A 24472-nucleotide genomic window follows, 5' to 3' on the forward strand; every position below is an offset into this window, starting at 1 on the left:
AATGGTGAGGACCTTGTTTCTCCCAAAGTGAGTGACTTTTTTAACTACTCTAAGCAAGGGATCTCTTCTTGTGCCTCTTTTGTGGGATTTTTTAATACTAGGACAGTCTTTTAATGCCAGCCATAAAAAGAGTGGATTCCTAAAAGGGTTATCCAACAATTAATAAACTTTGAACTGTGATAAAGTTTTAAATTGTAATAACAAACGGGGGAAATTGAATAAGCAATTTCCTTCTTTTTTTCCTCACACCAGAAGAGAAAAATAGGGCTAAAGAGAGCCCTTTTATTTACAATATAAAACCTCACAGGAATATGTGTTCAAGTTTAACAGTGTCAAGAACCTGAAGATCAAGGATTTGAAAAGCTAAAATTTTTCCAGCTTAGGAAACAGTTTAAGATACATTAGATTGTTCAGTGAACTCTATCCCAGTCTAGAACTTTGCCTTGAGGAATTACATTCTAGAGGCAGAGTCCATGAATCATTCTTTGAAGTAATGATCAATGACTGAGAAGTCAAATATAAATCCCAGCTCCAGTAGTAATTATCAAGCGATCTCATTTATTAAGTTTGCCAATATCTTACACAAAACAAATGAATTAGCTATAATCTAAGATTATTTCAATTTCTAAGGTCAAGTAGATGCTGTGAAATTCAGTTTTGACCGTAGCAAGATGAAAAAATATATTGATTTTTAAATACACTTTTTCTGTAAATATAGCATTCCATTTTCTTTTTTTTTTTTTCTTCTTGTTATCTATTTGGGTTTCTTATGTATTAAAATCAAGGATAATATCAAGAACTTTACTCATATTTTCATTTTCTCCTAGAAAAGATAATATCAGAGTATTCAGTTAATTAAGAACAAATGATGACCTGATAATATCAGGCTACAAAAATACAACTACAATCTAGACTATCACTGTGTGAAGGAGAGAATTTGCAGGCATCCTTGTGGAAAAAAACAAAAAGGGAATCAGACAAAAAAGGTAAATAAACTTAAAATATCTCCTCTTCCTTTCCAAGAGTCAAAGAATTTTTAAAAGAATAATAAATAATAGTATTCTGAGATTGTGTTTCAATAGGTAAGCATATCAAAACAATCTGCTCTGTTAAGTAATTTTTCCTGTTTGTATTTCATATGGCTTGAGTTTTGGTGACAAAATATTTTTTCTACAATGTAAAAAAAAAAAAAAATTAAAAGGTTATAAAACTAGTCATTATGAAACATTTTGCAGTGCAAAGCTTCTTAATGAGTTCAGGACAAAACAGTGCTTAAAGTCATCATTTTGCTTGTGAAAATTTATGCAAGTACTCTAATTATGATAAAAAATTGACCAATAAGAAACTATAATTGAATTTTAAGTTTGCAGTTTGGCTGTTCTGAGAAGGATAGTTTGACTTTGAAAACTCTTGAATAATTAGTAGCCCTCAGTTAAAAATGAGGATTATTTGTTAGTTAAACATCAAAGATGGAAGATGAAGCCTTTCCTGAGCCACAATTTTTCTTAGAAACCCCAGTAGTATCTTCAATTTTTCTCTTTTACAATGAAAGCCATGTTTATATACAGAGAATCTTTAGTCTAGCATACCCTAACAGAAAAACTAGTGATTAGAAATGGATGTATTTCATAATAAAAAATGAAACTCCTTAATCGAATTTGCTTTCCTATACTGCAGTCCTTTGTGGTAAGCTTTCCAGCGTCCAAAGAAGTAACAAATGCCTTTCATTCCAAGCTCTTGATAAAAAAACAGAAGATACCACAATAATTTATTTTTTCTTACCTCGAGATACACAACTGCAGAATTCAATCACATTATTTATTTTATCATTAAGTCAAGTTACACATGCTTGATTCTTAAAGAATTTAGGAAATATCTACATGATGACAAGTTGGTTGGTACACTTGGGTCTTAAGATATTTGTTTCTTCAAGATTTTTGGGAAGTACAATATTCAGGATGGTGGGGTCTTCTCATTATGACAAGCACAAATATTTGCATGAGTTGTTAAAAATCGTAATCTTTAGGAAGGAACAGCAGGCCACATACCTTCTCTGTCCATCTCCATCAATACATAACTCTTTTCCTAAATCTATTATTTTACTTTTACTGCATACTACCTCTTTCTTCTCTGTTGCTTGGACTGTCAAACCCATAGTCCTGTGTACCTCTCTAGAACACACCGCTCTTTGTCTCATATCTCTTTATAGTGCCGTTCCACTTTCTTCATCCAACGAAGACCATGAGTTATTTCTCCTAATGTTCTGCTGTGGCTAGGCTAACTCCAGACATGATACGTTCCAAGTTCCCACAGCCCTTTTTTAATTTGAAAATGGCAATACCTGTCATTGGTTGCCAATATCCACAACTATCTTGCAAGGATGACTAAACGAGAACTTGAGTTTTCCAATGGTGATTAACTTTTAAGGGGGCAGTCACTCAAATTTAGCTGTGTAAACATCTAATCTACCCAGACACCAACTGATCATTGTGTGAATTACCACCACTGTCACTGCCTCTTGTTGTTCAACTGCTACACACAGGAGCAGCTCTTTGGAGATGTAGGAGCCGAAATTCTCTATCAAGTAAAGTGGCAGACAAAGCAAAATCAAATGCAAAATGTATAGGAATCTGTTCTGTGGTTTATATTCCTTTAGTTCCTTCTTTGTTTTGAAAACTTGCATGGTAATAGCAGAGCTCGTACTCAGATCCTCAGTACCTCTTGATCACCGTCCCTTTCAGTACACTGTTCATTCTGTTCACATAGTCAGAGCATTAGAAGGTCTTGAAAACCTGTTTTCCTGAAGCATAACACTGCATTCCACTTTTGTGGCTTTAAATCCTTTTTTTTTTAACAATTTTTTCTTTTTTTTTCTTTTCTTTTTTTCTTGTTATTTCTGGAATGCTTTATTTTGAAAATAGAGTTGATCTGCACCACTGACATACCCTACCTACATGATTTATAAAGACTGATTGTTCCCGCTGATAGTTTACAACAAATTCAGCACAACCCTTTCTTTTTCTGTGTTCCTCAAACTGTGACACAGAAAGGAGGAAGTTAAGCATTGTTTATTTTGACAAACCATATGCTTACTTCTTTGTTTCCTTCTTCTCTCAGGAACTGTTGCATTTTCACCAGCAGCCTGTGAATTAAAAACTCCATTTACTAGCTATTGTCAGATAACCCCTTTTTCCTAATATTTACCGTGGGGAAATAATTAAAAAGGGATTAAAATATATGTTTCTATATAAAATATCAAGTGACAAGATCTGATATTTAACTTTTTCACCTGGAACAATATATGTGAAAACCTGAACTCCTGAAGAATATTTTTGTGTTTTTCATATTTTCATTTGAGGGTATGGTAGAGAGCAAGAAACAAAAACAGGATAGCCTCAAGGAGAAGATAGCTAAGAAAGAGAATAAAATGCCAGATAGAGAGAGAAGGAAGGAACGAAAAGGGTGAAAAGTGTCTGATTTTTTTTTCTACATACAGATGTTATGTCAGGTCCGGGTGGCAGGGAAAACCTTAGCAAGGAAGAAACATCCATCATCTATATTAAAAATCAGTGCATTTTGATGAAGTATCTTAATAATCTCAGAGGCACAAATATTGAACTACCTATCCTGTGCAACAATTTTAATTAATAAATTGATTCTAACATGGCTTATTCATCAAGTACGCCCCAGAGTCTTTTTACACAAGAATAGCTATTAGTGACTCCTTGCCATTTCTCTTACAGAAATATTATATAGACATAGTTTGTTACATGTCTTTTTATTTATGTCTTTTTAGTTCAGGGATAGTTTTCCTAGTTCAGATTCTCAAAAATTATCATATAAGTGCCAGATACCATTAAGAGGGCAGAAAGAAACTGAAGACGACATCTAGAAACACAAAAATAGGTAAGGGTAGTGAGTGAAAACAAGGAAATAAAACTATGCACATAGACTTCTGGAAGTGTCACTACTATTTCTAGAACAGATTTTTGTCTTTCTGTAATAGGAAGCAGAAGTGCTAAAAAGAGCAATGAGCAAAAGTGCAGTTTTAAAAAATAACTGCAGTTATGGATCAGTTTTGTTTAAATACTTAAAGTGAAGCAAAGAAGTTCTATTCGCAATCCTGTCCTAGTGAAGTATGAAGTCGATAGTAAGAACAGAAAATCTGAAAACTGTTACTTTAAAATACCAAAAATTTTAAAGGGAGAAAAATTTTTAGTAGCATCTGAGGAATTTAAGTCAAACATGAAATTATGGAGAGTATGTTCTCACTTTGCCAGAACCAGGCTGTAGAAAAGATCTGATTCAAATAAGCAATTAACGTTCCAAATGTTTTGAAATAAGCAAGAAGCAAATTGGATTTGCCAGGCTGAAAGGCAAAAGCAGATGAGACATTTTTCAAGGTTAAATAAGTAAAGGTAAAACTAGGTGATGTCCCAATGAACTGGGTTATCAGTCATCAGACTTCTATGAAGAAGGTAAATTTAAAGAAAAAAACTCTGAAAATTGGAAAGAGAAACTTGCAAATGCCAAGAAACCGAAGAAATCCTATACATTATCAATATCTTACCTGTCAGTATCTGTATTTACAGGAAACAGAGCTAGTCTGCAAAACAGCCAAAAGGGAGAGATATTAGTGAAAGAGGACTTCACACATAAAAAAATCCCAACACAACAACAGCAACAACAACCCCTAGAAGTGAGATACAGTAAACAATTTGAAGAAAAAAGGCCATTTTTGAGAGCAGGTAGCCAGCAACCTAAATACATGATCAATGATTTAAAGACTTTTCTACAGTGAGTATAAGTGAGAGGGATGCAAAAAAAAAAAAATTAAATATTGAAAATATGTTTTCTATCCTTTTGAGAAATGGATTATATACATAAACGGCTGCTGAAAATATTCCCAGTTGATCTAAAGAAGAGACTTTAAGAAACCTGCATAGTTGTAATATAGGTAAGATAAAGTGCAGATAGATAAAGATATAAACAGAAAGAATGATCATTGTGTCAGAATACTATACAAAATACTGGTATAACATGTGTATATGTTGTCAGTCTCTCGTGGCATTGTTATCAGTTTAATTATAAAGGACAAAAAAGAGGAAGCCATGCTTGGAAAATGTGATAAACTTCTATGCTGAAACCACTGGCATGGTAGCAAAGTATGGGTACTGTCTATCTAACTTCACTAAGGCTTTGAACAGTCCCCCATAAGATCCCATCAAAGAAGTTGAAGTGCAGGCTGGACACTGTGCTGAACTGAAAACTGTCTGAATAGGAGGGACTAGAGGCCTGGTTAGTGGCTACCAGGTAACCCAGGGGTCAGTATTGGGTCCAGTCATGTTTAACGTCTTCATTGATGGTCCAGGTGATAGGACAGAGTTTGCAGATGACAGCAACCCTGGAGGAGCAAATGCTAACTCTGAGACTGGTGCCTCTGGAGGGCTCTCTGACAGCCAGGAGAAAAGGGCTTGAAGGAACCTCATGCAGTTCAACAAGGGGAGGTGCAAAGTTCTCCACTTGTAGAGGAATAATGGCAGGCACCAGTGTATATTGGGGGTAATCTACTGGAAAGTAACTTTGCAGAAAAGAATCCGGGGCTCCTGCTAGACATCAAGCTGAACATGAGCCAGCAATGTGCTCTTTCTGCAAAGAAGGCAAATGCTATCCTGTGCTGCATTATGGGGAATGTTGCCAACACATTGAGGGACTTATTCCTTCCCTGCTTTACTTAGCAGTGGTGAGTGGATACCTTGATTCATTTGTCCAGTTCAGGGCTCTCCAGTAAAAAGGAGACATGGACATGATGGAGAGTCCACATAGGTAATCAAAAATCAGGAAATGTCACATGTGAGGAAAGCCTGAGAGATCTGGGCCTGTCTGGAGTAATTTAATTTACATTAAATTAGTTTAGTGGTGCTCTGTGACAGCACCAGAGGCAATGGGAACAAAACAAAGCACAGGAGGCTCCTTCTGAGCATCAGAAAACACTTCTGGCTGAACACTGCCAGTTGGAAGTCTGCAGAGTCTCCTTTTGTGATCTTCAGCAGCGGTCTGGACATGGCCCTGGGTAACCTGTTCCAGGTGGCTGTGCTTGAACAGGGAGGTTGGACTAGATAACTTTCAAAGCTTCCTTCCAACCTCAACCATTCTGTGTTTTCTTGACCCCTGATTAGTTTAGTGATATTTTTAAAAAGAAATTTAAGTTTCTGAAACTTGAAAACATTCTAGTTTCAAGTAGAGGCTCAAGGCAAATGAGTCTAGTTAATAAATATTGTAGATTTATATCCTTCTCTGGAATTCTTTCAGAATATTCTGATTACTTGCCTATTATTATATTATGTCATTTCTTCCTCTGATATAAATACCTTGTCTTTATTAATTAATATAGCAGAACATGATGCAAAAAATCAGAAGTAAATTATTAATTCCAGGTTCAAACAGTGTTTTAAACTTTTGTTTTAATCTTTATGTGACTTTTTTATGCATAGCATTAAAGCTCCTGTGTAGTCTGACAAAGAATAAGAACAAGGTAATTGAAGCTACATTCTGATGGTGAAACATAACTGGTTTTGATGATCCTATGGGTAATAAAGTCCAGAGTTCAAAAGCCTTTGTTACTCGTGTATATTTTATGATACATAGAAAAGCATTCTGACAAATTTTATGATTAAAGTAAGGAGAATTGCAACTACAATCAATTCATATTGATTGCAAGTTGCAAAAAATTAGTTGACAATTTTCATCCGGATGAAATACTAACAGAAGGAAGTATACCTCTTTGTAAATTTAAGTCTGCATCATAGTCTTTTTTTAAATTACACTTCTTATGTTAGCATTCATATATTAGATACCTTTTAGAATGGGATTCATAGTTATTAAACTTTTCCTTGTTTCTTTAATTATCCAATGTTATTAACTTCAGGACAATATTATAAATTGTGGAAAACTAAATATCATCCAACATAGCAATAGAATATAATTATATAATATCTGTGCTTCATCTTAACACTTTTCAACAACTCTTTAGAATGAAACATATAATGAATGAGTCCCTAAAAATATTTGTCATCTAAAGACATAATAAAACATTAATAAATTATCTGAAAATAATTAAAAATATATTATTGTTATAGAATTACTTAGAAAATCATCACGGCTTTGGAAACATATGACTGATCAAGTCACCAAATTTATCCAAGTTCAGACTAACATACTAAAGAAGATCATTGAAGGCAGTTTACAAATATGAGCAAAGTTATTTATATTCCAATAACAGAAAATAATTGCAGATAGAATTCACCAGGATGCTCTTTATGGAAGGTACATGATTTTCTGGCAGAATAGCTCTTTCCCATAAGGCCTATAAAATTGAGTCAGCCATATCCATTTATTTTTTGTATATGTAAAGACATAGAAATATAAGAAAAATATTAGAATTATACATTAAGTAGAAGCTTTTTCCTTCCACTATAATAAAGACACACATACAAAAATGTCCACTGTTACAAAATGTCCACTGTTACCAATTAGTTAAGATTACCTATCTCGTACATGAAATGAAAAATTTTATTTTCATTCATCCCCGATATTTTTGTGAATTTCAGGACTGAAATCTTTTATTTCCATGGCACATATCACTGAGGAGTACCAGATATCTCCAGTTTTCCCAACCAACTTAACACTTAATCGGAGCAGTTGCAGCCAAAAGGTAAGGGGTAGTTCACTCTCCAGGGTCAGTCTGCCCTGGCCTCTTTTCCGAGGTTCCAACAGGCACACAAAGCAGTGCCAGTCTTTCTAGGGGGCCAAACACCTGCTCATTAAAATAATAAAATCAGCTTCACATCTCTTCAAGCAACAATGTCATAGTTTCTCTGGTTCCTTTTCCTCCTGTGATTCCACCTTTTTATGACTTCTCAATCTTAACAGAGACAAATACTGTAATAGGACTATGCTTAAATTTTAACAGATTAAATCAGAAGAGACATAGTCAACCATAAACCAGGGCAAGTCCAGATCTTATTCCTTAGGTTGACAAAGAAAATGCATGAATTCACTTTTTGAGGTGTTTTTGGTTTGGGTTTATTTTTGTTTTATGTTTCCACTGACTGCTTCTGATAATCTTCACTTCACACACTGATACTGTTTATCAGTTCTTTGCTAAACTCTGTAATACCTGTTAAAATGGCTCACAGAACACACAGGCTAGATATTTCTGCAAGGGAAGCAATATCACACATTTTTACCAGCATGATCTCTGTATCTTGGGTAGTCCTTGAGTGTAGTTTTGTCTGTGCAATGAGAGCCTTGGGCTCAGTTTTCAGCCAGAGAATCACCCATATCTGGCAAGGCTGAAGTAGACTTTCAGATAACACATCAATAACTCTTGCCATACTAAACTCAAAATTACAGCTACTGCTTTGCACTTTTGTGGCATTTTAAACATCTGTTGGTTTGTTTGTTCTTGCACTTTGGTGGATTTGTAACATTAATCGTTAATTCAGTTTTCAGTACCACTGTAAACTACCCTTTTCATTCAGATCTTTTTGTATTTAGTTTCTCCCAAAAGAGAAAATTTGTAGAGCATCTGTCCTTAGCAGAATATGGGCTTTAATGTGTAGGTGACTTAGGTGACTTTTTTATTATTATTATTATTTCTTTGTTTTTAGCATGGTATAGAAACTACACAGACAAGATACTGGAACAAATCAGATTTCACCCTTTGATCAAAAGCAGCAAAATTAAAATTTAGCAAAATTTAAAAAAATATAAAAAGAACAGAAGAAAAGCAAAATGTAGATATTCATTTTATGCCTTTGTTCTTACATTTAAAATATTTTTCCTCTCAGACATATAAAAATTTATTTAAGCATTTATTTAGTAATTGTAACAATATCACACAGGCTCTCAAATTTAGAATTGCCATTACTGAAATATCAGCTTTTAGTTTCGCTTGTAATGCAAGAAATATTGCTATTCTTTCATGTTTTGTCACATCACTCTTTAGTACTTCTTAAATACATTTTATGAGAAGGGTATCATTATTGTATCTTAAGGGACTTAGTATTCTCAGAAGTGTGATCTACCGTGAGAAAACAAGAGTTCTTAAGGGGCACAAATTATGTACAACAGAAAGGAAACATTTAATTCCAGAATGAAAACCTACAAATTACTGAGCCACTTGAAACATACTTCTTTATTCGTACAAATGAGTCTCTTCATTTAAAGTAGTTCATTACAATGAATAAGACAGCTGTAGCACTTTAGCCATGATGGAAACATTTCTTTTCTTTGGGAGAGATCATTATTGAATATAAAGAAGTAGTGTAGGAGTAATCACTACTTACAGATCCTTGAAAACTCTTGATATATCATCTTATACACAATTTTAGCTTAGACAGTGTGTTTGAAAAAGGCTTTATTAAGTATGAAATTAATAGTAAGACTATTGCAGGGTAACTGTAGTTCTCCAGTATGAGTCTGCATCATGTCTGATTTTTAAAGCTCCAGCCCATGTTTATAGTCATGCTCTTCATCTTTCATCATGATTCAGACATATAGTGTTAAGTGGTGTTCCCCAGCAGCTTCAGCCCAGGACTTGGAGCTCAGTGGAGTGTCTGGGAACCCAGGGTCGGTCTCTGCCCAGACTGAGGGACACGACTGTTCCTTTCCTGTTTTCTCAACCTATATCACTGAGTGACACAGAAACACACTCACACACACACACACAAAGCTACACACATCCCATAAGAACCTCACACTCATGAGTCCCCCAAATACAAGTGTGGACACTCTGCTGTCCTAATACCTTATCCCAGGCCTGAACACCCACAGCTGACAGGTTACCCAGCTTGGCCTTTGCTAGCAGGTACATATGCACACTCAAAGTAACGATAAAGATACAAATACCCCCAGCAAATGATAACATGCACATGGGATCTGTGGTCCTGCTCCAGCTGCTGATGCTGAGCCCCTCACTTGCCTGATTCACTGCACTACCTCCAGTAGCTGGCTTTGGGCACACTTACTGTCCCCATCTCAGTGGCTGGAGGCCACTGACTCCAGCAGCTGCTGCTGAAACCCCATTGACTTCAGTCACTGGGGCCCTGGGCACCCACAGCCCCAGTCTCACTCCTTGCACCAAGAAAATACACAGGACAGGGAGTGAAATTACAGAGAGAGACAGTAAAATATTTACTGAAATGGTATGAGAGGACAGACTGCAGTGATCAGGCGCTGAGCTCAGGCAAACAAGCAGGGTGATCAGTCCTGTTTTATATGTGACTGACCCCTTTAACTCTTCTTTCTGCCTGATTGCCTCCCTGTCCCTCCCTGACCCCCTTTCTCTGCAGATTGCCTCATGATTTGATACAATCCTAGAGACTCCTCCCAACATCTTGAACCTTCAGGGCTGCATCCTTATCAGCTGCAAAATTCAAGTTTGTTCCCTTTGAAGTGGTTCCTGCAGTTTCTTGATAGTCATGTAGTTATTATGATTGATGAGATTTATTTATTCTCATTATTTCTCTTGTTGCCAGACAAGTCTGATAGGTCTATGTCTTAGTATGCTGTTTTTCAGTATTCCTCTTGACCCTGGTCACCCATTTTGATCAAGGTCCTGAGTCAAGTGATCTTACCAAAATAAGACACACTTCATTTTATCAGTCATGTAACTGACCAGGCTTGTTTCTTGTTTCTTGTTTCTTGTTTCTTGTTTCTTGATTCTTGTTTCTTGTTTCTTGTTTCTTGTTTCTTGTTTCTTGTTTCTTGTTTCTTGTTTCTTGTTTCTTGTTTCTTGTTTCTTGTTTCTTGTTTCTTGTTTCTTGTTTCTTGTTTGGGTTTGTCCCCCTCTGTGTTCAGCTTCCTCCTCTTTCATATCACCCCATTTGACAATATCCTTTGTCAGGTAACTACAAGGGAGTTGCTGTTGCCTGCCACATACCCTTACACTAAAAAGAAGTCTAGGTGATAAATACTGAAGACTGTAAAAAAAAAAAAATCACCATGACCAAAAACTTTTCAGATTTTTGACAGTCAGATGTTATGGATGAACCATTTGTTGCTGATCCTATTGATATGAATTTCAGAAACAGGAACACTATTAGAGAGGAATGGCACAAAGCTGGAGCTTTAAAAAGACAAGGGAAATCTTGCTGTAAGCAGCTGCTGTGACGCAGAAAGATCCCGAGCAGTCAAGTATTTTTGTTGTCAAACAAATCTACAAATCTACCCCCTGGACTTCTGAAGGATTGTAGTATTTCTTCTGGCCTTCATGAAATTCCAAGAAGGGTAAAGGTTCATTCTAGCACTAAGGAAAAGCAATAATTTTAAGTCTTATAATTAAAATGCAACAAGTAAAGTCAAGATTTCAGACACTGCCTTGTAGAAAAGCATATGATCGGAAGTCTACTCTTTTTTTTATTCACTCATGAAGCCCAGCAGAAACCCAGTGATTCAGTGACAACATAACTTTATTGAGTAAAATTTTTGGTAAGTCTGTGAGCTAGTCTTACAATCAAAAAATAAAAAATTACACTAATATTTTATTTCAGCCATATAAAATGTAAAAAATTGTGAATTCACCTGAGTGTAGTAACTGTCTTGAAATTCTAAAAAAAAATAATCACATTTATAATGGAATATAACAAATATAATTAATGGAATCAATATTATATGTTGAAATAAAATAAAGAGTGGATAAAATGTAATACAAATTTTCTAATACAGTGTATGATTGGAAAATATAATCTATCAGATAGATACTCAGAGTATAGATAGTGATCCCTATACACCAATAAACTTGAAACAAATTGCAAACATTTGCTTAGAATAAGAAAACCTAAAAAAATATGTGAAACCTAACTTTTATTCAAAACTAGAGTTATACTAAAAATTTATTTTGGGCTTACTAGCATAAAACTAAAAATAATAATATAACAGTAAACTGAAGAAATACCCAGCTAATGATAGAAACCTTACCCACTGAAAATAACTGCAACATTTTACCTCTCTTCGAGATTCTGATTTCTTTACATTATTTGGTAAGTATTAGCACTTTTGTGGCATCATTTAACCTTAATGAAGACCCTTTAAGGTGTCCTTAAATAGGAGTACAAAGCAATTTACTCCCTCTGTAACACTCTATTACACCAGACCAGTTGAAATGATCTTTAATCTCCATAGAAAGCTTGTCCAGATAACTTTTTCCTATCATGTGAGAATTTGAATTTCTAAACTATTTTTTACATGAGTTTTCTTCTTAGTTATTTATTTAGGATTTTTTGGTTCATGGTTTACTGATGGTTTCAGCTGTTTCTTTCACTTTTTTTGTAAACTCCGATATTTTAAAAACAAACTTACAATTTGCTAATGATGTAATATTGTGTTCTAGCTTCACTACATCTAACTTTAAGAATCTTATGAGTGTTATCATCCTGGACATTCTGAATTTGGGACGGTAGTAATTGTTTCTATAAATATATCTTTTCTTCTTTATTGTTTAGGCAGCTTAGACTTAGTGCACTCTAAAACTAAATTCTTAAGCATCCAAACTTAAAGGCTAGTTCGTGTAGTTAGAAGGAAGGCTTGCTTATTTGTTACAGTTAGCAGTAGAAGTTTCATATTCTGCTTTTCTAAAGAAGGGGATGGCAATTAGTTGATCTTCAAGTAAGGACAGAATTTAAAATACCCTGGCTGCTCCTAATGAAACTTTGGAACTTTCATGTCTGAAAAAGGTACTTCTGTACATCTGAAAAATTCAAGGATGTGTGTGTGGGGAAAAATCAACACTAAAAACCCTAAAGAAAGAAAATATCTAAATGCAGGTCAAGATTTGTAGGTTACTTCTGGTAACAAGTCAATGAGAATTAGATATATCTTATATTTTATATTATATTTTTTAAATTTTATATGTTAATGTATCCAGAAATCTTATATGTTTTAAAATCTATGAATGATATCAGCAAAGATTTCATTTTATCATTACACGCTAACAGTGTACAAAAACCAGGCTTGAAGTAATCTTGTATACTCTATTTGCTTACCTCAAGAACTTTCTCCTTCTGTGCCAAGAGCAGAAGAGCTGCACTGCATGGTCCTCTTATTGTATCTTTTCACCTGTTTTCTTCAGTGCTAGTCTCTAGAAGCTAATTTGTCAGATGACAGAACAAAGCTTGCACAAAATCGGGAAGCACCCAGGGTGCAATGGCTGTCTCACTGCTGTTGAGAAAATGGGATGATTGAGAGCCAATCTGAAGTGGCTGCACATAAACATGCAGAATTTATAAGATAAACGGGATCCTGAGAGGTTGAGATGATCCCGAGATCCTGCTTGTGCAGGATCAGCAGCAAACAGCCAAGTAGGGAGACAAACAACAATTAGGAATTGAAGGAAACCACTGCTGGAAAAGTGAAGACTGGAGGAGGAACTGTAAGAGGCAGAGTGGACAAATGAAAACAGTAGAACTTGTGGCAACCATAAATCTGTGTTCAGTAATGGAATAATGATGTCATAGGAATTATTACAATGTGGTGGGACAAATGCCTGCCCTTTTGGAATGAAGTGTAGAGATATAAAGTTTTTCTAAACTCTTTATGGAAGGCAGGACAAGTTGTACTCTACCTAAAAGGAACAGCTCACATGAAAGAAATCTTTTATGAAATGGAACTGCCTTGAGAGCTTTTGAATACAGATGAATACAGATACAGACAGCCCAATCAAAGCACGTAGGCAGAGCAGTGTTGTTGAAACAACTAGAGGAAATCCTCAGTTGAAAATAATGGTTCTCACTGGGGACTCTGAAAACTTTGACACCTGCTAAAAAGGGAACATATTAGAGTGCAAATAGTGCAGGGGATCTCTGACAATAATCTTCTGTCAGTAGTGCTGGCAAAAATTTATCAAGGAGAAGTAGTGTGGGACTGCTACTCTCAACACAGGAAAACTGCTCAATACATTTTTTGCCTGCAGTCATCCCAAGAGAGTGAGATCTTTAGTAAAGGGAGGAAATGTTCTTGGAAATGTTTAATGTTCTCTTAAATAAGCTTGAGAACATCATCCTTAGCAGGATTGAGAGAGACACTGCACTGAGGTAGGAGGGAATGCTGCCAGTGTTCTGGAGGATAGGGATGCTATTCAGAGGAATCTCATTAAATTAGGATGCTGGACCTGCAGGAACCTGGTCAAGATTAACAAAGTTCTGTGTGTGCATTTAAAACTCATGTATAAAAAAAATCTGGGGACTAATTGGCTGGACAGCTGCAAAAATAGGATCAAAGGGTCCCAGTATATAACCTGACCATCAGTCAGCATTTTTCCTGGAAAAAATAGCTTAACTGATTACTGAGCTAAATCAGCAGGAATATATAGAGTGGATCAGGGGAAGTAGTAATGCTTCTCATCTAATTTGAGCCTGACATTTTGGAATGTATGACAAAATCAGAATTTGGATGAGGACACAGTGTTTTTTGTTTGGTTCTGACAGACTTTTGGCTTGCCCTGCACTTACATAATATTGAGGGGTTATCAGTGATGCATAGGAGAAAGAAAAGCATGGAGCTGGAAACAACTGGAATCTGACTGAAAATGCTCCAAAAAGAAGAATAATTATTTTATAGATAGCATTAGATTAATTAGTTGAGGGTTATAAAACAGAAGATGTTATTCACTGGACCTACAGGATTATTGTAAAAAGTTTGGTGCTAGCAGTTACAATGTGATGATGTCACTGATATGATTTCATCAAATATCTTGAAAATTGTTTTCAGTAAATTTTGTTGTCACAATTACAAAAGGTTATTTAAGGTCAAAAGGAAAACAAAGAAGCAAAATTGAACTGAGAGGTCTTATGTCTTTTACTTTATAACAAAATACAATTAAGGACATTTTTATTGCATATTTTTGTGCTATGTGCTAACTAAGACTTAATTAGTTTAATGGAAAAATTATAAATTCTTAATTATTGGAACTAAGATTTCATTTGTTCTGATAGATTTAACCACGTGATTAAGTGTGAAAAAAGTGAAATAGAAGAATTTTATGTGCCACTGAAAAATGAACTTCAGTTAGACAGTTCTCCTTTATATTCCACTCCCAGTCTTTGCAAGCAAGTGGTTTGTACTACCTTTTAACAACCCCATTTATATTTTCTATTACAGATGAAAAGTGTTATAAAACTTGATCCAGTGATATCTAATAAAACTTCCAGAAAAGAATTATGGACCTACCCATCCTTTAAGAAAAAAAAATCATCCTGAGAATAATCTATCCAGTATGTAAAGCCCAAAAGTCATCCATAATAAAATCATTATACAATCATTATTTTCTGCCATCCTTACTAATAAAACAGGTAGAATCAATAATTTATGTAGATATTAGTGATCCATTTGAAAAAATATTTTTATTTTAGAATTTTTCATCAAATTAACATGGCTTCCAGAATAACTCATGCTGTCTTGTTACAATTTCTTCCAATAATTGCACCATATCATTCCTATGAGGGTGATAGTTAAGATTCTGCTGGTGGTCTGTAAAACCTACCCTGTCACAATCAGGGAGCTTCTTGCTCCCCTCAAAGGCCAGGTTACAATACTTTTAATACAAGGGTTACTGCTCTTTTCAGGGTGTACATGTGGAGGTATAGTAAGCATGTTAACATGTTCATAAATGTCATGCTTATCTTGCCCCAGAGCATTCAACCCCACTGTGTGATTCTTTTCTGCCTTTGTATATGTGTAGTGAAGGCAACTATCTTAGCTTTAATGATGTAGTTCCAGAAAAATTATGTGCTCAAATTTGTTTTGTTAAAATTGAAATGAAGCACGTAGGCACAACCTTTTCCAGACTATCATGATGTTTAAACCCTTTTATTAGCAGAGACATAAGTTTGCCAGTAGCAGCATATGCTGTGTATATTCAGTCTGCCCTTATGCCTTTTTGCTTTGGGAGACAATGGACTGCAGGGTAGATTAAAGCCAACACTGTACATAAGGCTTTACTCTTTTTCCTTCTCCAAAGGCTAGTTTCTGTTTGGATCTAGCAAATTACTTTGTTTGGTTTGTTACTTTCAGTAAGGCATTTGGAACAGTTTTATTCCACCTGCTTGAAAGGAAAGTTTTGTTGTTTTTATTTTTTACCAATTTAATGCATCTCACTGTTCTACAAACGTAAGTGGAACCCTCTTTATGAAAATTGTTTTAGTTGAATAAGACATAGTTACATTAAACTAGATATTATGTACATTGTTTATTAATATTCAATTGAATTTGTTATATGATTTTCTTAAATTATATATATATGTGAATTGATTATTTAAAGTATTTTCTTTAAAGTAAAATTACTGTTTTTATCAGTGTAAAATTTCAAATTAAACAATCACACTTTAGAGCAAAAGCAGAATATTATTTAAATTTTTTCACAATTTCTATCATATAGCAGTGAAAAGAAAGACAAATCAAGATTCATCTTCATGCTTTTTTTTTTCATATTTACATAGAAGAGTTTTGACTGATAGGTCTTAATAGTAAGAAAAATCAAGACACCAGAAATAACCACTAAACTGTTTGTTTGTAAAGAGACAAATACCATACTGTGTCTAGTAAATAAGAAAAATATCTCATCATTTGATCTCTACTCTTATTATTTATTTCTTCTGACATAGAACATAAATATAGGATTTTTATTAACTTAGTCATTCATCCTTTTGCAAGGCCTAAACAGTATTAGAAACTATGAAAAACAGTAAGAAGGAGTTGTATTTCCTCTAGCTGTAGCCACAACAGCATAGACCAGCAGAGAGAAAGATAACTGGGTTTACTTTTCTGTTCATTCCACATCAACTTCAGAGGTAGTTGTTCTTCCACAAAGAAAAAACATATTTGCTGAATTTAGCATACAGTGTTATGCATTGTCACCCTGTAAGGCCCAAACAACTCGCTCAAGTGTTATGAATTGTCATTCACATGACGTAAAATAGTCATTTAGTCAGGAGATTTGATTGTAGCATAGCCATCTAGAAGTCCTTGTTTCTTACTCTGAACAAGACATTTTGTCAAAAAACCAGCTTTGCAGTGAGCTTCATCTTACACTGAAGTTGTACTGTGGGGATGCTTGTTTCTCTCTTTTGAATAAAAAAGGTGTAGAATGGCTAGTTAAGAAGTAGATGTTTAACTTTTCAGCATTTAAATTAGGTGACATAAGTCCCAACTGTAGTGTCTGAAGAAATATGAAAGTTTTTTAGCAATTTAAAATAGCCTACCAACCCTCACATCTACACCCTGCAAATACACCAAACTGTTAAAGGGAAAAATGATAAAAAGACACACTTTAATGTTCTTACCTGTACTTACTCTTAGCAATGACCTAAAACCCCGAGAAAGATAATTTTCATGGTATTAATAATCACAGTAATTTCCTGGTACTTTTTCTAGATGTACCTTAAATTTAGTAGCATCTTTATAATTGACTTTGTATAGAGGGCACACTAAAGAAAAGACTAGGTCATGAAGTCTTATTCCTGTATCAATCTGTGTATAACAAAACCACTCTTTCCACCCTGTCCATTTAGCAGACATGTTATCTGTCACATATGAAGCTCAAAATTAATACAGAACTGTAAGTTACTCTTTCACAATGCTAACTTCTGATGTAAAACATTACTTTTTTTTTTTTTTTCTTTTTCCTTTCATTTTAGAAACAGAAAAGTAATTTTGTATTTTTGGAGGAACATTCAAGTCATTCTGTTTCAGTCACGGCATATTTAAATCTCAACTTGTACTTGATTAAAACTCCATTAATCATTATTAAAGATTTCTTCATGCAAACAAAATTGCATTTAGCTCATTTAAGTTATAATTGTTCACTAATTGGGCAATAAGCAGTTCACAGAACTTTTAAATCAGCTTATAAGTGCAAAAGATAAGTACATCGGGAATAAAGTTTCTTGCTGCACATTTTCAGTTGGTTTTAATACATACACCTCATAACATGAATGATATAAAATTATATTGCTTATAAGAAATGAGTTTTCATTAATTATAATTCAATTTCTTCTCAGTTCATGCAATATATTGTCAGAGGAGAAGGAAATTAAGAAAATTTTCTCCTTGTCTAATTATACTGTCTGTAAGTAATTTTCTTTTACATTTACACAAAGATTTTGTCTTTATATGTTTTAAAATCAGATCACTTTACTGATGTAAAAAATAAAAAACATAAGAGTTTTATTTTGGTAAAAAAGTTCCTCTATCTGTATTTCTGGAAAATTAAGATATTTTGTCATATCTTTATCAAACTCATAAAACCAAAATAAGAAATAATGAGTCACTGTATGGAAAATATATTACAGGATTTTATGTGAAATACATTTCTCCTTGTATATAAGCTTTTCAAAAAGAACAGACCAAAACAATAAGGTGAAAGGCTGGGTTCTACATTTGCCTAGCTAATTTAGTGGCCTTCTGTTAAGTAGTGACTGCATCAGTGGATAAGGGAAGGGTGGGATATCATCTACCTGGACTTATGTAAGGCCTTTGACACATTGTTCTTTCTGCTGAGTTGGAGAGAGGTTTTTATGGATGTAATAACTGCTGGGTAAGGAAATGGCTGGTTGGCTGCATCTAAAGTTTCAGTCTACAGCTCAGTGTCCAAATGGAGATCAGTTACAAGTGGTGTTCCTCAGAGGTTCTTACCCTGATATCTTTATCAACAACTTAGTGAAATGGACTAAAAATGTCCAGATGACACCAATGTGATTGTTGCAGCTGATTTCTTGAGGGGAAGAGGAGACATCCATAAGAATCATGACAAGCTTGAGAAATGTGGCTGTGTGAGCATTAATGAGGTTCAGCCGCGCAAACTGTCAGGCTCTGCACCTTAGTCAGAGCAGTCTCTGGTATCGAATCAAGCTGGGGGAGCAGTGAATTGAATGCAGCTGTCCCGTTGTCTGAGGATACTGGTGGATGAAAATTGATCATGTGCCGGTAAAGTGCCATTTCAGCCCAGAAAACCAGCTGTGTCCTGGGCTGCACCAAAAGCAGCATGTCCAGCAGATCAAGGGAGATGACTGCCCCTCTACTCTGCCCTTGTGAGACAGCCAGAGTGCTGCAGCCAGCTCTGGGTTCCCCAGCACAAGAGAAACGTGGACCTGTCAAAGGGAGCCCAGAGGAAAACCACAGAAATATCAGAGAGCTGGAATTTCTCCTAGGACGTCAGACTGAGAGAGTTGGGGTTGTTCAGCCAAAGGCTCAGCGGAGACTTTATGGTGAATTTCCAGTGTTGAAAGGGGGCTTCTAGGAAAGATGAGAACCGACTTGTTACTAGGGCATGTGGTGACAGGGACAAAGGTTTTAAACTCAAAGAAGGTGGATTTTGATTTGATGTAAGGACAAAATTCTTTGCTATCTGAGTGGTGAGACATTGAAACATGGTTTCCCAGAGAAGTTATGTACGCCCCATTACTGAAAGTGTTCAAAGTCAGGCTGGACCAGGCTCTGAGAAATTTGAACTAGGGAAATATGTCCCTGACTATTGCAGGGAGGTTGGACTACATGACCTTAAAATGTCCCTTTCAACTCAAACCATTCTATAATTTGGACATTAAGGTTGGACATTACAGAATAGGAGACTACATGTGTTCCAGGTGCTTAAACTCAGGTCTTAAGCTCTACAACTAAGAGAGATCTAGTAGCTGACCAACACTGATAATAATCAATGGGTATATTTAAAAGAAATTAGAAGTCAGCTCCTATTTTTCATTTGACCTTGTCCAAGAGTGTGTCACACAAATGTAGGTATGTATGGCTTAAATGCAAATATACAAACTGGTGAAAAAAGCCTATCAGCTCCCCTAACCTCAGGCTCCTTCTGCCCATTGTGAATTCTGCACTGCCAGAAGGGTATGCATACTGCCTTGAAATTTCCGTAACACCTGAGTATCTGATGCCAAATTAGAGAAATGGTATTTCCAGAGTTTTGTCTTCCTTATACCTTTCCTAAACTGAGCTTTAAATCAAACCAAGTTTTTGTTAGGAAAAAATAAATTAAATATTCTATTTCCACCTTTTTTGTTTTGTTTTAATTCTTTACATAGGATTAGTTTGAAAACTAGCAACAACCTGCAAAGTTTTTGTCTAATCAGGATGTTTTAAGAAAATTTCATTTAAAAAAATATTTGTTTTTATCTTGTGGACAGGCTAGAGGGAATTCAAAGAGAATAGAGGTAGAAAGTATGAAAAGATAATCTGCCACACTTAAGCAATGTTCTATTTCCATTGAAATAAGATATGTGATAGAAGGCTATATTGTCAGAAAAAAAAAAAAAAAAGGAGCAAAAGAGAGTAGAAATGGACTAAGAAAAGTAAGGAGATGATAGACCACATATTACCCACAGGTCAAGAACTGTCAGATCAGTATTAGCAGCTGCAATGAAGTACAGGCAGGCATGAAGTCCTCCCAGCAGCCACCAGTGCCACAAGGCATCTCAGAAAGAAATCCACGCTAACACTATGGCAGTTACTTTTTCCACTGACCTTGAACAAAATACACTAAGCTATTTGCACTGTCTGCCACAAGAGTGGTTTTTCAGAAAGATGGAAAGAATTACTTGTGACTCCTAGTATTGTAAATCAGGCAGAAGGAATACTATCGAAAAGCTTCACTACATTAAGACATTTAAAGAAAATGATAAACTTAATCAGTAAGTTCATGTCCTTCATCAAATTGTGCTTTCTAATTCCCCTTAAGTCCTGTTAATACTGGGGGTGGAAGGAAGGGGAATAATTTCCAAATTCACTACTGTAAATCTATTTTTTTCCTGATGACATTGTGATTAATCTTGGACAAAATTCTGAATGTTAAAAACAAAATAATACTGTCCCAAAGGAATTAGACCAGACTTTAGTCACAAGACTCTGTGCTAATATATATATTTAGATTTTTGGTGCAACCATCAAAGAGCAATTGCTGAATTAGCATTATGCCATTGTCCCATTCTCACATATCCTGGCAGACAATGCTCTGCCAACCATAATAAGCTCCTAGTGCATAAAGTTTTCAGAACCTGGGAAGCAAAGAATTAAGTATGTTTGTTCATATAATTTAAGAAAAACCCAGATATCCATACTACTATACAAATTGTCTGCATAAACTAATGTTGCTTTCCTTTACATCTTTTGATAATCAAAAATCAGAGAACAAACCCCAATAAAGTTGTGTCCCATAACTCATTGACTACATGGTCTTCAAAACATCCCAGTTATAGGGGTTTGTCTACACACAGCTTATTACATCTCTGGGGATTAAAAGTGCATGACTGTAGAATGTAGCGGTGTGTGACTCTCTCCAGTCCCAGGGCACACAGCGGCCAGGGGTGCGACACCTTCCCCCTGGGGAGCTCTCACCTCCCCACCCAGGGACTCCGATGTTCTCGGCAGTGTCTATTTCGGAAGCAGAGATGGAGTGGAGGCGAGAGGGGTCTTGGGGTGAACTGAAGAGGTTTATTAAGGAGATGAGCAACTAAAAGACAACACCCCAAGAAGCCCCGAGCAGGGCTCGGGCAGTGGGTTTTATACAACAGGCTTAGGGGAGGGGTAAAGGGAGCGGTAAATTTAAAGCAACCAATTAGGGTCTGTATCTAGGGTGTTGCATCCGCGGGTAAAACTAACAGAAACCAATCCAGGATGTGTGGGATGGGTTTACACAAGGCGGGAAAGATAATAGACAGATAACTGAAAGTCACATAACATAACAGGTGCACGCATAACTTAAAGCAACTGAAGGAGACAAAGGAATACTAATGAGGGGGGTAGGGGTACATAGAACTGAATTAAGGGCACATAAAGAAGGAAAATGGGGTACGCAAAACTGAGTTATTACAACAAATATGAAATCATAATAAACTAAAAATAATGCACCGCCACAGTAGAATATTTAGAAATGTGATACAATCACCAGTTGGCAAAACACTTCTGTGACTGAAATGAAAGGGTAGCAATTTTTTAATCTGACTTTAGATTTCCATTTATGGAGATTCTCCAAACTTTTATTAGACCCCTCGTTCAGTGGCATTCCAGAGGCAGATTTTCCATCAATGCAGAACATTCCTTTCTCTTTCTCCTAATTTTTCACATTTGCAAAACAAACAAACAAGCAAAAATACAAACAAAAAGACCCACTCAGTAGTATTTCACCAACTATTGGAAGCGACAACTATGCATCCACAACATCCTTTCATATACTTTCAATTATTCCCATTTTCCTAAAATTTTCTTTATTTCTTTTTTCAAATTGATGTGCAGGAAATAAAATTTAATTGAATACAATTAATAAAATTAATTGTAGTTCAGATTAGTAAATCTTATAAAACTGCAAAAATTGCGAGAAAAAAAAGAAAGCAATAAAAATATGACAATCACTTCTCTTTCAGTTCACATTTTTTTCATCCATATACTCTTACTGTTTTCCATCCATATATCCTTATAGTTAATGGAAAAAGGGAAAACTGCATCAAACCAATATCAACTGTAATCTTTACCAATAAATCTCAGAAATCCATTGCAATTTATGTCAAGATAAATATGTTCAGCCACAGATCAAAGCCACAATATTTTTAGCTAGTCTCGTCTATCAGCTATAGAAGAAACATCTAATTTTATAATATTACAAGACATTTGTCACTAGAAACATCAGTACTATTCCACTTTTTACATAATGTTTTCAAAATACAGAACTCTGATTATGTTTTAGGGCAGAGCTGTCATAATAATACTTGCAAAAATCATAAATTATTTTGTATTGTCAACTCAAAACAAATGACAATGTTTCCTATAGTTTTAAAAGTTTAGTGTGTTGATAATTTCTACAATCTGGATACACTTGACAGTTTTGCATAGGAGTTTTTGATCAATCTTATATAATTTTGCAAGCTGAAGTTAAGTTTTCACTCAAATTAATTTATTGTGTCTGCATTTCAGCCTGAAGACAAATTGCAAAACCATTAAAATTAATTTCAGATGTTTTTTGTAAAAGGAAAATAAAACTGTGAATGGGTTTAGTCTCTTCTGATTTAATAGTGTGATTGGGAGCCAGTTTAGAAGTTTTCAAAACTCAATTTCCTCATTTTATTCCTACATTTATATTTTCACAGTCCGCTTACTGGGCATTTATCTGTTTTGTTTCTGGAAATATTCATGATGTTCCTCTACAATCAGATGGTGATGTAGGAGTGGCCTAGGAGAAGTAAAAAAATTAATTATTTTTGCAAGGAAGACTCCTCCATTTGGTTACTATTGGCTTTGTACTGAACCAAAGAAAAATTCTGTATTTTTGTGAAAAACTCAGAATATCCTCAGTTTTAAAGAAATGTGGTGAAGAGAACCATGGTTAGACATTAGAAATTATCTGATTTTATTTGAATTTTCTTAGTCTCACTCTGAGCATGACTGGGCTCCTCCAAGAACTTAAGAGTATTTGTTTACCTAAACATGACTTTCAGTTTAGGAGGGACATGTGTGTTTCCACCTTCCTCCCACCCTCCACAACCAGAGACTCTGAACATGATAACAATGTTTTTGTTAAATGTTTAGGGAACTTCAAGCCTCAGCAGAAAGATGGAATTTAAATGCCTTAAATTTAGATGGTACTGGGAGACTCAGACACCAAAATCCTTATTGAAATAAAATTTACTTTTTTCTTCAGATTTTTTTCTATTAATTTCAGTAGAAATGTGAATGAGTACCATAATCACGTATTGAGGCATTTCTTTACACCAAAAGAATTAATCCATAACCATTAGTTCCCTACATCACCTTGTTCTTTGCCTTCATTGGTGGTCCTTTTTTCATATTGTGTTCTGCACTTCATATATAGCAGACTGAGACACAAGTTCTTCCTACAGTATATAAATATTAAAATTCAGCTTTAGGCTCATGCAAAAAAAAAAAGAAAATTATGAAAGGAGCCAGTGACACGACTCAACGGATGAGGTAATAACTTGAGTTCTTGGGGAAAAAAAAATAAATTGTACTTCAGGAGAAAAGTATTTTCTGCTAACAAAAGAAATCACTGCAGCTGAACGTTGTTTTATAATTTTATCTATAAGCAAAAAAAGCTATCTGCACTTTTTCAAAGTTTGACAAAAGCAAGAAAGGTAAGTGTGGAAGGCATCGTTGTCTCGTATTTTAAAGTAAACTCTACATAGTGTAACTATATTTCACCTTATTTGATCACTTTTTCTTTTAAATAAATACCTTTTATCACTAATTATATATGGCATTTTCAGCACAGTGAATACTTCTATTGCTGATGGTAGGAAGGCACAGGGAGTTGACTCAGAATATGGAGGCAATGAGCTGTCAAGAATGATCACGTGTCGGAACCACGGTTATCTTCTTGCTGTGCATTAAAAAGAAAGAGAACTTCCTCACTCCTTCTGCCTCTGAAACAGAATAGATGTTGAAAACCACTTTCCAAGAC

General features: G+C 35.1%; 1 long non-coding RNA gene across 1 annotated transcript; it reads right to left on the bottom strand.

The window, feature by feature from the left end:
- Nucleotides 1-1704: 1704 nt before the first annotated feature.
- Nucleotides 1705-13378, bottom strand: LOC134548640 (uncharacterized). The gene is made up of 3 exons (XR_010079843.1): nt 13047-13378; nt 4571-4606; nt 1705-3142 (listed from the first exon to the last, which is right to left on the bottom strand). It is a non-coding gene; the product is annotated as an uncharacterized LOC134548640 (long non-coding RNA).
- Nucleotides 13379-24472: the final 11094 nt, after the last annotated feature.

The sequence above is a fragment of the Prinia subflava genome, chromosome 3 (genome assembly GCF_021018805.1).
Source record: "Prinia subflava isolate CZ2003 ecotype Zambia chromosome 3, Cam_Psub_1.2, whole genome shotgun sequence".
Lineage (NCBI taxonomy): Eukaryota > Metazoa > Chordata > Aves > Passeriformes > Cisticolidae > Prinia > Prinia subflava.